Raw genomic sequence first — 12789 nt, forward strand, 5'->3', positions numbered from 1 at the left:
GTGTGCAATGACAACTGATTGTCTGAAGTATGTAATTCCCAAAAACTTCTCCAGTAGAGGGTGATCAATGCAGCTTTGCATGCCATCTTGCAACCCCTGGGTCAGTGCTATACTCTGCTTTTGCTACAGGCTCCCACAGGTCTGGCCCTGAGGAACTAGGAATCCATTATCAAACCACATGAAGATGGCTATGCTTTGAGTCCTGCTGTTACTGCTCTCAAGTTATCTGTCTCTTACCTTGCCTCTCTCCCCCCTCTTTTTTTTCTGCCTTCCTTGTTGTTCTCTTACCCATTAGGCAAATCATGTGTGGGCGCCTCTGTCATGTCCCAAAAGCAATTCTGTTCCGAGATGTATCTAATAATAGTTGTGTAGGAGCAGAAAAATGCTAGCAGGCCACTGGGAGGCTACTAGCCAAGTAACTACTGGCGTAAGAGCAGTTCCACCGAGGGTGGGAAAGATGACAAGTGAGAGCTCAGTGGGTTTGGGAGGGAACAAGTCTGGGTTTGTCCTCACTGAGGAAAATCAATTAATAACATAGTTTCTTCACTGTTTACACTTAACATAGCTAAAATTTGGTCTTTCCTGTTTATGGCTGATGCAGAGACTAATACATGCATTTGTTTCATCCAGACTTGATAACTGAAATGTTCTGTATTCAGGTCTGCCACATGCTAGTTCTAAAAATCTTCAGATGGTTGAAAATGCTGCAGTTAGAATCCTAACTAAGACTAGAAAATTTGACCATATTATACCAATTCTTACCTACCTCCCTTCATTGGCTTCCTATCCATGTCAGATCAGACTTCAAGGTGCTTCTGCAGACTTGTAAAATCCTGAAAAGGCTTGCCCCATCTTACCTGTCTGTTCTCTTTAAACCTTACATTCCATCTTGAGCTCTCCGCTCTCAAAATACAGGGCTCCTGTGTGTACCCAAAGTTAAAAAGAAGTCAGCTGGTAGGGCCTTTTCCTATTGGGCCCCGTTCTTGTGGCATAACCTGCCTGCTGCTGTCAGACAATCAGTGTCTGTTGAGTCCTTCAAATCTAAACTTAAAACTCAGATTTTTGCCTTAACCTATAATTAGTTACCTATAAATTGAGTACTTCACAACCTGTACTGCATGGCGAGTCAGTTTCTGTCTCAAATGAATTTACCAAGCACTGTACTGCTGATGAGATTATAGAGTATAGATTATTGACTACCGCAAACTGTTCTTTGCTCTCGTCTTTTCTCTCTCTCTGAATGATGTCTTCTCCTTTCTTTTTTTCTGTATGTGAACGGTGTGATGTGAGTCTCCCTTGTGTGCACGTGTAGTCTGTCCTCCTCCCAGGTCTCCACGGTGACAGTGGTCACCAGCTGGACACTGATTGGTATGTCACATTTTCTTTTTATATGTTGTATAAATCCATATCATTTTGTTATCCTGTTTCAATATTATATCCTTCTCTCATTCTGAAGTGTGACTGTTTTTTCTTGTCTCTTCTCCCGTGTATGTGAATGGTGATATGTGAGTCTCCTGTGTACATGTGTAGTCAGTCCTCTTGTCAGGTATACATGGTGGTGATGGTGGTCACGTGGCTCGAGTCCTAGGCTGTTCTGGTGGCATCTGGACACTGCTTAGCATCCTCCTCATCATATTCTTCATATATTTTATAATTCCATTATAATTCTATTATCCTCTTTCAATGTTGTATTCTGTAAATTGTGTAAACACAACATCCACTGCATGTTGTCCCATCTTGGGAGAGAGATCCCTCCTCTGTTGCTCTCTCTGAGGGTTTCTTTCTATTGTTTCCCCCCTGTTAAAGGTTTGGGTTTTTTTTGGGAGTTGTTCCTTATCCAATGCAAGGGTCTAAGGACACGATTCTGTATTGCTGCAAAGTCCACTGAGGCAAATTTGTAATTTGTGATAATAGGCGACATAAATCAAATTTACTTGGTGTTAAAATGTACTTGATGTGACTAGTAAATTTTGTGAGGGTATGGTAAGATTGTTTAATTGGAAAACACTAAAAAAGCCACACTGTAGAAGAGCCAAGGTAACCCATCATGTTCTGATTCAAACTATCAGCATTAGCATGGTCATCACTACCAGGGAAATGGCACTAGCATTTGCAGTCAAGTTAATATCAACAAAGCAAATAATGTTATTAGTATTATTGTCCATAGATGTGAAAATAAGCTGCTGACATCTATGATTGTCGATTTTAAAATGTTTCCGTGCATCATGACAGAATGTTTGACCAGAGTGGTGAAAACATTGGCACAAAAGATTTTCTGCATCCAAAAATACAGCTGAAATACAGCTGTAGTATAGAAGAAAAAATGTCTTGCTATCTTTCAGTTATGAAAGCTAAAGTGTTCAGTGTAACTTTTGGTCTGGAACAATCTAATGTGAACATTCAGAGACAGAGGAAGTTAAGGTTGTGTGATTGGATAAGACCCTGAGTTGGATTAAGCAGGTATAGATATTGGATGGATGGATGGATACATGAACAGACAGATGGCTGGATGGATGGACACATTTCTGACACATTTTTTCATTTCATTTGAGCACTTTTCATTTCATAATGACAGTTATGTCATGATGTAGTCATCTTTAAGTCAGCAACAATGGGTCTGCATGAAATAAAAATTAAACTAAATGCAAAAATATTGTTCTGAAAATGATGAAGAAACTATTTTATAAAATGAGTTGTGAATTATTTGAATATTGAATTATATCATAATTTTTACATATTAAAGCATTTACTTATGTAACTGTTTGTATTGTAGCCGACCGGAGGAGGCAGTCACTCTGACTGTTGGCGTCTCTGCGCTCGGGGAGCACAAAGGCTGATGGGACCATTAACGTTCATGTTAAAATTGTGTTTTTGTGATGTTATGATCATGTTGTGGTTATTGTTGTTTGTTTGAGGGTTCAACTTGGACTAAGTAGAAGACCGTTTACTAACTGACTGACTGTGGGACCGTGACTCAGACTAATGCTGCCAGTTATGACCTCGGAGGGAACTCATTGTGTTGTTCATTCTGGTTGGTGTGTAAATAAAAGAACACTCCCGGGGTCGTGGTGTATGGGACAGGGGAGCTGCCATTAAAAAGGGATCTCTGCTCCTCAACTCATACTTCCACACCAGCTTGCCACAACAGCTTAACAGAACATGTATTCATTATCTACTACTACTACTACTTTCGGCTGTTCCCATTAGGGGTCACCAGAGCGGATCGTCCATTTCCATCTCTCCCTGTCCTCTGCATCTTCCTCTGTCACACAAGTCACCTGCATGTCCTTCCTCACCACATCCGTAAACCTCCTCTTTGGCCTTCCTCTTTTCCTCTTCCCTGACAGCTCCATATTCAGCATCCTTCTCCCAATATACCCAGCATCTCTCCTCCACACATGTCCAAGCCATCTCAATCTTGCCTCTCTTGCTTTGTCTCAAAACCGTCCAACCTGAGCTGTCCCTCTAATATACTTGTTCTGAATCCTGTCCTTCTTCATCACTCCCAATTAAAATCTTGGCATCTTCAACTCTGCCACCTCCAGCTCTGCCTCCTGTCTTTTCATCAGTGCCACTGTCTCCAGACCATATAGCATAGCTGGTCTCACAACCATCTTGTAAACCTTCCCTTTAACTCTTGCTGGTACCCTTCTGTTGCAAATCACTCCTGACACTTCTTCTTCACCCACTCCACCCTGCCTGCACTCTCTTCTTCACCACTCTTCTGCACTCCCCGTTACTTTGAACAGTTGACCTCATGTATTTAAACTCATCCACCTGCATCACGTCTACTCCTTACATCCTCACCATTCCACTATCCTCCTTCTCATTCATGCATATGTATTCAGTCTTGCGCCTACTGACTTTCATTCCTCTTCTTTCCAGTGCATACCTCCACCTGTCCAGGCTCTCCTCAACCTGCTCCCTACTCTCACTACAGATCACAATGTCATCCGTGAACATCATAGTCCAAGGAGACTCCTGCCTGATCTCGTCAGTCAACCTGTCCATCACCATTGCAAATAAGAAAGGGCTCAGAGCCGATCCTTGATGTAATCCCACCTCGAACCCATCTGTCATTCCAACCACACACTTCACCACTGTCACACTGCCCTCATACACTGCCACTCCCGACTTCCTCATTCAATACCACACCTCCTCTCTCGGCACCCTGTCATATGCTTTCTCTAAATCCACAGACACAATGTAACTCCTTCTGACCTTCTCTATACTTCTCCATCAACACTCACAGAGCAAACATCACATCTGTGGTGCTCTTTCCTGGCATGAAACCATCCTGCTGCTCGCTAATCATCACCTCTCTTCTTAACCTAGCTTCCACTACTCTTTCCCATATCTTTATGTTGTGGCAGATCAACTTTATTATTAAATATTAGCATATTTATGCATCATATTTTGAGGAAAATGGAATTCCATGCCTCCGTACATGTGTATCGGAGTTAAGTGAGGTGAGACGGGTTACCCCAAATGGATATCAGTAAAAGAACTGGGCATAGGCCATACATGATTAGTTGATGCCAATAAATACATCCAGTTTGCCAGCACTCCCCTCCCTGCCCAATAACCATATGTCCTACAATATATATGAGCTTCTCATTAATTCTGCAAAAGCCTTACTGGCTGAAGCCCTACTGGGTTCACTCCACTGTCAACACAACTTTCTTTTTCCATTAACTAAAATGGCTAAACTGACAGAATTCAAAATTGTGTTTTTGTTTACCTAGCTTGCTACTATTATCCCTGCTGACATGTATATGTGTGCGCACGTGCATGTACTCAAGTGCTTGCATACTTTGTGTGCGTGAGTGTGTGTTTACAGTAAGGGTTATTAGTTGAGAACTAGAGACACGGAAGCTGATCCTCCATGAATAAATAACACAGATAAAGTATCCCTCTTCCCGTCTCGCAGAGAGATGACTGTAATGTTCAATAAGATATTCCACACTACTGCAGCTGTGCTAAAGCCCATGGCATAAAGGGCAGAAAGGGGTTAAGAGTAGGTCATTTGGATTTACCAAACTCGGCTTCAGCAGAGCCAATGGAAACAATATACATACAAATTACACACCACTACTTGGTCAAATGGCCCCACTCCCACTCCCCTTTCCCATATCTCCATTACTTAGACAACTAGGGTGACCAGATCCCAACAAACCAAATGTGGGACAGAGCATGTTTGTGTGGGACAATGTGGGATATGTTATCAATGCTGAGAGGTTGTCTACAATTCTGATATAATGTCTATCTAACCTGAAAAAATAAAACATTTCTAATCTGCTCCTTAGCTCATAAAGCATCTCTATGCTTTGCCCTCTGGTTGATTCAGTAGCACATAATAGACTACGCAGGTTACAGGTTAGGCCTTTAGCATGTGAAGGACTTAAGTATATAGATATATATTTTTAATGCAACTTTCCCAACTCCCATGCTAAATAAATGCAGTAAGCATAAAAGGAAGCTAAAGTCTCAGTTCCTATGTGATGGTCTGCTTGCATTCATGTATTACCCCCCCCCCTTTTCTCTCCAATTGTATCTGGCCAATTACCCCGCTCTTCTTGAGCCGTCCCGGTCGCCGCTCCACCCCCTCTCTGCCGATCCGGGGGGGCGCCCCGACCAACCAGAGGCGCTAGTGCAGCGTCCAGGACAAATACCCACATCCGACATCCCACCCGCAGACATGGCCAATTGTGTCTGTAAGGACGCCCGACCGAGCCGGAGGTAACATGGGGATTTGACCCAGTGATCCCGTGTTGGTAGGCAACAGAATAGATCGCTACACCACCCGGATGCCTGTATTCCCTTTTTCTATTGCAGTAACTGTAAAAAGTACAGTGCTTCTTCTCAGCAACACTCAATCTGACTAACCTGTGTACAATAACAATAACAGAACAGACAGGTTGCTGACAGGGGAGTCAAGTCATGGCTTCCACGTATACGGCATTTAAATAAAGGGTGAGCACAGGGCAGGGTAGTATATCCAAAAAAGAAAAGCAATACATTTAGATCAAGGAACTGCTTTTGTACAACCACATACATTTATTTTGCCATGTCCGAGTCTGGAAAAATGACTGGTGCTAGCTTAATACCACCATCTGCTGACCTGTATGAGTGGGCGTGCTTGTACAGTGTGGTTAACGCTAGTTCATTTCAGTTGCTGTTAGCTTATCTGTCTGGCAGTAGGAACGAGTGCATAGATCGGCACATATTTTTTTGTGCCACACATTTCTTGTGAGACTCGCATGTCCCGTGTTGCTTCACGTCGTATTCCCCTCTGTGTGAAACTGAAAAATAACTGGCAAATTTTGCAAAAAAACTCTCTGGGACTCGCCTTGCACTGACTTCAACCAGCCATAAGTCTTTTCCCAGTCTTTGTTGTAGCTGCATTTCCTTTTCTTGGTGTTACTGTCCATCATATTCCACATAAATCTGCAGTAATTTTATGGTGAGCTGCAATTTTCCCCGTTGGACGTAACCCGCGGCAGTAAAGACAGTGACAGGTTAACCTGCACTTGACCCATGTGTGCCCAGTTTGATGGACATCAAACACAGCGCTGTGATGACAGCCTTCCCTGCTTTCTTCAGTCATTGGATAAAAGCCAGATTTTAGAAAAGCATCTGTCCTGCAGTGGTTTGACTTCTGAAAACTAGAGACAATCAAAATGCAGGACATCGTCTCAATATGTGGTACATGGGACAAGGGATAAAAATGCTGTGCAGTCCCGTATAAAGCGGGATCCCTGGTCACCTGATAGACAACACATCCACACGCAAGAACATCACCACTCTTCTTAAAAACAGTATGGATTTCAGTATGTCAGATGACTGAAGTCAAGTTCTACGCTATGATTGGGAACTTTTTTTTTTTAATGGAAGTTCATTCAACAGCCAGACAAAAATTTGAAATAGTCTTTTGATTAAACATGAGCATTGGTCTTCAGGTAAAATTTCACCTCTGGGCTTTCAGTTTCAATGGCCCAAACACCATAAAAACCTTGATAACTGGTAACTTCTAGTAAGGTTAGGATGGAAATGTAAAAAGCAGGAAAATTAAGTTTCTCGTTCAGAAATTAAAAATGTTTAACCTCTTTTCTAGCTTGATTAACTTTTTGGACTTTTTTTTTTCTCCCCACTTGTATCCGGCCAATAGACTCTGTGCGTAACTGTAGTCCACTAACTTCCGGTTTCTACTGCAACGGTCATACCAGTTTCCTGTTTGTTGGCATGTGCTATTAACAATGTCATATTTTTCATGATGCCTGTAAGATTTACCACGGATAAATGTCAATGACATGTAATTTTGGCCGTAACTTTATATGTACAACTTGAAACTTTTCACCCATTTACTGGTAGGTGCAGGTGAAAGTTTGTCAAAAATTCTGTGCATGTTGTTGACATTTATCCACGGTAAATCTTGCTGGCATCGCAAATCAAATCAAATCAATTTTATTTGTTTAGCCCAATATCACAAAGTACAAATTTGCCTCAGTGGGCTTAACAGCAACACAACATCAAGTCCTTAAACAATGGCAAAAAAATGTGCCATTGTCATAGCACACACCAACAAACAGGAAACTGGTATGACCCCTGCAGTAGAAACAGGAAGTCAGTGGACTACAGTTATGCACAGAGCTGATTATCCCACTCTTCTGAGCTGTCCCGGTCACTGCTCCATCCCCTCTGCCAACCCGGGGAGGGCTGCAGACTACCACATGCCTCCTCCGATACATGTGGAGTCACCAGCCGCTTCTTTTCGCCTGACAGTGAGGAGTTTCGCCAGGGGAACGTAGCGCGTGGAAGAATCACGCTATTCCCCCCAGTTCCCCCTCCTCCCTGAACAGGCGCCCCGAACGACCAGAGGAGGCGCTAGTGCAGGACACATACCCACATCTGGCTTCCCACCCACAGATACGGCCAATTGTGTCAGCAGGGACGCCCGACCAAGCCGGAGGTAACACAGGGATTCGAACCGGCGAGCCCCGTGTTGGGAAGGCAACAGAATAAACCGCTATGCTACCTGGACGCCCCTAACGTTTTGGTCTTCCTGCATCAATACTTTGCGGGCAGCTTCCAGTTGAAAAGAGTACCCGATCTCGTGGACTGCATCTCTGCTCAGCTGGCATTCAGTATGAACTCTACACCCAAGACAGAGCTGTCAAGATCCTCCACATTGCTGGAGTTGGTGAGTTGAATGTGGTGGTAGTGTAGACTATATATAAAACTATTCCAAGCATTGAGTTCAAAGCACACAAGTTTCCCTCGATCTACCCCTCCTGTCACTGTTTGCTATGCTTTCCACGTGTTCACCATGTGTCACACAATCATTGCAATCTAGAGTGACTTTAGAAAAAGGAGAAAAAATTTCATCCAAATATTGTGAACTTCCGTTAAAAATATGAAATTCATGTTTTAAAAGCAAGCAGATACAAAACAGAGCAATTAGAATCATCCTTTATAGAGCTGTTCTGTCATATGGAGAAATAAGCCTGTATTTAGCCCTGGGCGCTGTAGAACTGGCCTCTCGTTTCTCACAGTAGTGGCAGGTAATTTCCCAGCTGCGCACCGCACTCTCCTGAATTACAATATCCTGTTCCTGTTAATTAACAAAAATGTATGACAATAATCCCTTTACTACTAAAGATACTACTTTCTGCTTTCCCTTCAACAACCCACACACACTTCTCCCATTCCCATCATCCCCCGTGAAATCTTCTCTGCCCGCTATTTTGCTGTCCCCCTTATGGTTTGTCTTGCTTGATCATCTTATCCAATGTCAAGGTCCCCTTATAGTACCTTTTTTGGGTTTCAATTATCGCAGGTGGATCCAACAGTGATCCTCTACAGATGGTCACTGTTGACGTTGACTAGTGTGCTCAGGAAAATAGGTAAAAGCTACGGTATGTTGGATAAACATCCACTGCTTTTTTTTTTTCATTTTGCCAGCTGGAAACATAATCAAAACTCATTTGCATCACGGAAGGAAAGAAATCCTGGTAATGTTCAACCTAGAACTGAGAAAAACAAGCTTAGCTGAACTTGATCCCAAGTCTTACTTACCCCAGATTTTTTTTTTTTTTACAGATAACAATTCTGGTCCAAAAGCTCACTAATACCTAGTCCACACGTACACAGCTATTTTTGAAAACGGGGGTTTTCCTCCTTTGTTCTTAAAAAAAAGAAAAAATCTCGTCCACACAAGCACTGTTTAAAATACATTTAAAAAAAAAACTTCCAAAAGGAAAACACAAAAACATATGCTACCTAACACAAAGAATGCGCTGTCAAGCGCATGCCAAACCAATGGGCGGCAATATACGTAACCCCAACCCTAAATTCATGTTGGCCAATCAGAAGCCTGAAAAAAAGCCAACGATCCCAAAACTCCGTTTTCCCTGTCTACGCATCAACACTGAAAACGGAGTTTCTGAAAATCTTCACTCTGGAAGCAGTTTTCCAAAAAGTCAGTTTTCACTGAACTAAAATGCAGTTTGCGTGTAGACGAAAGGTGAAAACACAAAGTTTCCACAGCTGTGTAAATGTTATAGCAAATAACATACAGCAAATTCTGGTGTTTGTTGTAGCAAATCCACTCTCCTACGGATGACTCAAGGTTAGCGAAAGTAATCAAAAAGCAGCTCATCTTTGGTTTCATGTCTGCGTGAAATGATCAGTCGCCTATCGTTCTATGACAGGTTGACCAGACCCAACACCGGTGTCTAGGTTTGTGTTTTGAAACCTGGCTTTTTAAGTATTCACTGTATGGACTGAAGCAAGGGCATTTTTTCCAAGTGGGCCTCTTTTTTCTTTGGTTTGTTTTTTTCTGAGTGGTCCGCGGATCTAGGGATTCAGGCGATTACTGCTTTCAAGCATGAGGTCCAACATTCATTTCTAATGAAATGATGTGCTCCCTTTAGACCTGATATTAACATAAATCCAGGTGATCAGATTATAATAACATGAGGGCACACTGTGATCTGATTGGCTAACCTACCTCTGGAGATGCTCTGGGACGTCTTGTGACCACATTTTAATAAGGTGTAAATGTAATTCCGTTTCCTATTTACCTACGTAAATAGGAATGTATTTACAGACGTTATGTATTTACCTACATAAACAGGAATAAACATTAGCTGGTGCTGCATTCAGACACAGCTGGAAAAATAAAAAAATAACAGGAAACTATCACACGGCACTAAAAACAATGAGTGATTTTTGCTGTGACGAAACAGATTTCCTCAACACCGTTTGTCATATAGACATTTCTCAGACATACAGTAATCTACATTTAATCTTATTTTTCAACGGATTACTAATTCACAACCACGCACACTGCTGAAACACCTATCTTTTGTGTCATTGTTATAATTTATAATACACAATTTCTGATTACAATGTAATCTAATGTAAAATAGACATGGCTTTATTTTAATTACTGTTTAATCAATCTCTTGTTACGCAGGTTCTCAGTTAATACTACAGTCTTCAAGATTGACTTAAACCTGCATCATACTTGTCCTCTGGACAGTGGTGGACTTGGGACTGAAAACTCAGATATGAACAGATGTGAAACTGTATTCTCCTCTGCGACTGCCAACTGTCTAAAATGGATTTTCCCTTTGTTTCGAACATCAAGAGAGAACGTAGCCTAAATAACAGTGCAACTTCACAAATGCTTACCGCAGTGAACATAGCCTGCCTTATGGAGGCAGGTTAAGCATTGTAGTACCATAGTGGACACAGCCTGCCTTATGGAGGAAGGTTAAGCATTGTAGTACATTGTACAATCAGATCTCAATGTGGACATCGGAGAGGCATATTAATGCTAGGTATAAATGTAATCTGGGCAAATCATATCTAGACTCAATACAAGTTGCATATTAATGCCAGCCATAAGTCAAGTCAATTTTATTTGTATAGCCCAATATTACACATTTGCCTCAGGAGTCTTTCCAGCAATACAACATCCTGTACGTAGACCCTCACATCAGATAAGGAACAACTCCCTAAAAACCCTTTAACAGGGGGAAAAAAATATGAAGAAACTCCAGGAAGAACAACAGAGGCGGGATCTCTCTTCCAAGATGGACAGATGTGCAATGGATGTTGTGTTTACAGAATACAACACAGTTTACAGAATACTACGTTGAAAGAGGATAACAATTATAATTGAATTATAAGATATATGAAGATATATGATGAGGAGGACACCGAGCAGTGTACAGATGCCACCAGAACAGCCTAAGACCTGAGCCATGCGACCACCATCACAATGTAGACCTGGCAGCCGGACAGACTACACATGCATAAGCATAACCAATGCAAATACAAGGGGCAACAGTTGCAAATACAAGGGACAACAGGTGCGAATTAGCTGCTAGCTAACTCCAGCGCAGTTACTTTATAATTGTGAGCTGTCCCTGCAATAATAAATGATAAAATAAGTAAAAATAAAGGGGGCAATAGTCAAATGGGATTAAAATTGTATCATGCACCCATACATGAGCTCTTTTCAAATGAAATTTCTTTTGGTCTAAAAGATACAAATATTTGATAATGAGTTTTATATAGATACAAGAATACCAGTGGCCAATTGCCATCTAACAAACACTTGAATGTAAACTGTTTTTCAGCTTTATCACCACAAACTGGCCCTCAGTAATGTTCACTATAGCATGGCACCATTTCTGTCTACTTGCTCTGTGTCCCTGGAGAGAGCTGTGGATAAGTTGAAAATTTCCCTGCCAATGATGTCATCAGCAGATATTAGACTGATGAAGAAGACAAGCGGTTTCTCTTCCTTCATTCTTGGCCATGCCTCCCGGGGAGAGGGAACATGGCACAGTGGGAAGGTGTCCAACTTCAACCAAGGAAAGTTTGGTGTGCTTAACTTGTGAAATTTACACAACTCACATCCCCATTCACTGCTGCCTCTTTCCATCTATTTGCATCTCTCTCTCTCTCTCTCTCTCTCTCTCTCTCTCTCTCTCTCTCTCTCTCTCTCTCTCTCTCTCTCTCTCTCTCTCTCTCTCTCTCTCGTTCTTTTATTCCCCCCAAAAGATCTGGGGGGGGGGGGGGAACAACATATATCTTCATCTTAAAAGTACTGTAATTTGACAATGTTGTAATAAGAAAACCACTACTATTCCACTATCACTTATCTATACCAATCCCTCCTCAACCCACAAATAATACTCCAGCACAAAAACCTTCTCCATTTAACAGTACACTCTCATAGCCATTACTGCCTCTCTACTATGTACCTCCTGCCAGGTAATGTTCATTGTGACAGAACATCGGGCCAGTGGAAAGATGGGGTGGTTGGACAGTAGACAGATACTAGACTAGATAATGAGGTCTCTAAGTCTGATTGGTCATAGCTGTGCCACATATACACTCACCGGCCACTTTATTAGGTACACCTTGCTAGTACCGGGTTGGACCCCCTTTTGCCTTCAGAACTGCCTTAATCCTTCGTGGCATAGATTCAACAAGGTACTGGAAACATTCCTCAGAGAGTTTGGTCCATATTGACATGATAGCATCACGCAGTTGCTGCAGATTTGTCGGCTGCACATCCATGATGCGAATCTCCCGGTCCACCACATCCCAAAGGTGCTCTATTAGATTGAGATCTGGTGACTGTGGAGGCCATTTGAGTACAGTGAACTCATTGTCATGTTCAAGAAATCAGTCTGAGATGATTCGAGCTTTATGACATGGCGCGTTATCCTGCTGGAAGTAGCCATCAGAAGATGGGAACACTGTGGTCAT

At 42.1% G+C, this 12789-nt stretch overlaps 1 protein-coding gene across 1 annotated transcript in view; it reads right to left on the minus strand.

Moving 5' to 3' along the window:
• Positions 1–12789, minus strand: part of mctp1a (multiple C2 domains, transmembrane 1a) — a 272017-nt gene that overhangs the window by 130045 nt on the left and 129183 nt on the right. The gene's annotated exons all lie outside the window — the stretch shown is intronic.

Source organism: Lampris incognitus, chromosome 1 (assembly GCF_029633865.1).
Source record: "Lampris incognitus isolate fLamInc1 chromosome 1, fLamInc1.hap2, whole genome shotgun sequence".
Taxonomy (NCBI): domain Eukaryota; kingdom Metazoa; phylum Chordata; class Actinopteri; order Lampriformes; family Lampridae; genus Lampris; species Lampris incognitus.